This window comes from Colobus angolensis, unplaced genomic scaffold, assembly GCF_000951035.1.
Source record: "Colobus angolensis palliatus isolate OR3802 unplaced genomic scaffold, Cang.pa_1.0 Scaffold292, whole genome shotgun sequence".
NCBI lineage: Eukaryota > Metazoa > Chordata > Mammalia > Primates > Cercopithecidae > Colobus > Colobus angolensis.
The window spans coordinates 2,803,934-2,807,396 of record NW_012116177.1 but is presented as its reverse complement, the minus strand read 5'-3'; the positions used below and the strand labels follow the sequence as shown (position 1 = coordinate 2,807,396).

The window sequence follows — 3,463 nt, the reverse complement described above, 5'->3', positions numbered from 1 at the left end:
GAAGGAAGGAAGGAAGGAAGGAAGGAAGGAAGAGAAATTTATAAATTAGAAGACAAACTCCATCTTTGAGCCCTCAAGTTTTCATCTTGTCCTTTCTAGAAAGGCCTTTAATAAGTTGTAGATGTCACTACAGGGAAATGCTTTATCTTTTCAGAGAATCATCCAGTATTTGTGTTGATCTGAAATTAGTTTTTTTTAGTATGCTCATAAAAATTCAATAAAGAAAGCTATCACTAATTTTGTAAGGGATTTTAAACTGAAGTGTCTACTCAGGCCAGAAAGTTGATTCAAATGAGTAAGATTGCCCAAGTGTGGACTGTTATAAAATGGACAAACAAGACTTATCCATCTGAGGGTTGTGGCACCACTCAGCTTACCATTTTCAGAATAGCATAGGCCTAGATCAGACAAATTTTCCAAGAGAACTAGAATTCTGGAATTTTATTTAAAAAATCTTATGATATGTAAATACTAACATCAACTAAACATTTTTTTAAAGCACAATGCAAGTCAAAATAAATATATCTGCTGTCTGTATTAGGACAGTTTGGACCTCAATTAAATAATGCACTGTAATCTGGATAAAACATTATATTTTATTCTTAAATGCCATTGTAGATTATGACTGTTCTTACCTCTTTTTCTTACAGAAGATTATTTTAATATTATTTATCTCATATCCCTTTGTATTTTATGTATATTTTTATCATTCAACTCAAAGTTAACCATGAGTGAACCAGGATTAAGGAGAAGGATAATGGTAGGGAATGTTTCTATGTCCAAAACAAGGGTGGTTAAATCCCTTTTGCACATATTATTTTCTATTGCCTAAGTTTAGATTTTCCATCCTGACCCTAAAGTAAACCCACAAGGAAAGTGCAAACTCACACTGGCTCTTGTTAACTGAGCAGAATTAAAAATCAGTGTTCTGTTCCTATGGACTAGAAGGCAATTTAAAACACCCAGGACATCAGCTGGGAAACTTCTGAATTCTTAGCTTTATTCTCATTCAAGACCTATGTAGGGAAATTCTAATTAATGTGTTCACTAAACAAGACACCCAGATATTAATCAAGCTTCTTGCAAAGCCCTTTCTACTGTCTGACAGAAGGAGGTAAAAAGGAGGGTGCTTCAATAAATGCTCAGAATTTTGATTACGAAGAATAAGGATATTTTCCTGATTCTCTCAATAAAGGATAAGTGAAGCATCACAATGAAAGAATTTATAATTAAGTTGCTTGGGTTGTATTGCGATTTCTCCTTAACACATATGCCCAAACTGATTCACCGAAGGAAAAGCTTTGAATGATTCCTTTTGGTGGAAGGAATCATTGCTATTATCAAGAGTTAAGAGACACGAGAACTGAAATTATCCACCAGCCAAGAAACAGAATTGATTGTACTTCTGCCAGGTCATCACTCCTTATAATTAAGAGAGAACATACAACATTCTCTGATGAGACTTGGTAAGTGTAAGAACCTAATGAAGAATTGTTGATTTATAAAAACCAAAAATTAGAGACTAATATCCCTCATGAAGATGCAAAAATTCTTGACAAATTTTTAACAAATTCAATCCATAATCCATAAAAAGATTAATACATTATGAATACAGTTTAATACGTTGTAAATACAGTTTGTATCAGGAATGCAAAGTTGAATGAATCAATGTCATTCATTATATTAACAAAAAAGGGATTAAGTAAATAATATCTCAGTAGATACAGAAAAGCATTGGATAAAGTTCAACACCACTCCGTTAAGAATTCTCAGCATGCCAAGAAGAGAAGAGACCTTATTTAATTTGATAAAAGGCTTCTATTACAATTTAATATTTATAACTAATGTTATAATTTAATACTATTGGGAAAAGCCTAAATGTTCATCCCCGGGGCATGGATATGGTATATCCAAACAAGCAACTACTCTAATAGACATAAAAAGTAAAGAGGACAAAGAATATGATATAGAGTGGTTTGCAAGATACACTGAAAAGTGGAAAAGCAAGGTGTTACACCACATTCAGGAGTGGAGCTTAACCCTCCACCCCCCTTTTAGCATGAACCAGACGTAGTGACTCACTCATTCCCAAGGAATAGAATATGGAAAAAGAAAAACAATCATTTTTTAGTGGTAAACTCTAGCAAGTACTACCTTAACCAACTGAGCAGAGTTAACATCACTAGTTGTAAGTCATGTTGATGGCATGTCCCCCATATGGCCTGATGAGAAAGGTACTTTATCTCTGTTATATTCTTCCCCAAAACCCATAATCCCAACCTCTTCATGAGAAAAACATCACCCAACTTGGTGAGTATTCTACAAAATACCCAACCAATACATCTCATGGCAAAGTCATGAATAAATTACAAACTGACAAACTTTAACAAACCAGGGAAGACTAAAGAGACATGTGACAAAATCCATTCCATCCATGTGAGATCCTTCATGGGATTCTGGAACAGAAAAAGAATATTAGTGGAAAAACTTGTAAAATGCAGTGAATAGTCGTTTGTAAATATTGATTTTTTCTTTTTGGTTTGACAAATATTAGATAGGAAAACATAATTTTAACTTCAGGAGAAACCATGTGAGGGGCATATGAGAACTCTAATATCTTTGCAACTCTTCTGAAAGCCTAATGTTATTTTAAAAGAAAATTTAAAAACAATATGGAAAAGAGGGTATGTAATGTCAAATCTGTTGTGAGAAATAAAAAATAAGAAAATAAATATGTTTTTCCTATTTTTACAAAAGAAAACACAGGAAAGATAAACTAGAAACTGATGACAGAAGTTTCTTATAAGAAATAAGTAGGAATGGAGTAGATGGGGTATGTGTGAGAACAAGACTTCCCTGATTATATCACATTCTATAGTTTTGATTTGTTAAATAAAATCTTTAATATTTTTATTGATAATATCTGTGAGGCTAGCATCCAACTGATGCAAGGCAACATGATTGTGATGTAACGAAGAAGGGGGAAGTAACATGACATTTCCCTGAATCCCCACAGGAAACAAAGACCACCATAGTTATGACCAATTTACATGTGTATAGATTACTGTGCCCTGTGACAAACTTTCACATACTAAAAAGGCACATTGGAAATAAGCTTGAGTCATTGTAGTACTCTCAAAAACAAGATGCTAGACACACACTTTATGATAGGTAGCGTTAATGTCTAGGTTAAACAGAAGCTTTCCCCTGGCAGTGGAACATCCTTTCCTTTTCTCATTCATTTTCTTTGGAGGACTCCTTTCTCTGAATCAATTACACTTTATTATTCCTATTAAGCAATCTGAAAGGACTGGTGTAGCCTGCAGTGTAATAAACCTTTTCATTGAAAACTTTTAAAACTTTTCCTTCTTCCTTCAAAATGCTTAAATGCTTGCTAATGTCAACAGTTATTCTTTTTTTTTCTTTTTTTTTTTTTTTTTTTTTTGGTTGAGTTTACAAGTGT

General features: G+C 33.2%; 1 pseudogene; it reads right to left on the bottom strand.

Annotated features, from left to right (window-relative positions):
* Nucleotides 1–3,234: 3,234 nt before the first annotated feature.
* Nucleotides 3,235–3,463, bottom strand: part of LOC105516859 — a 32,455-nt pseudogene continuing 32,226 nt past the window's right edge.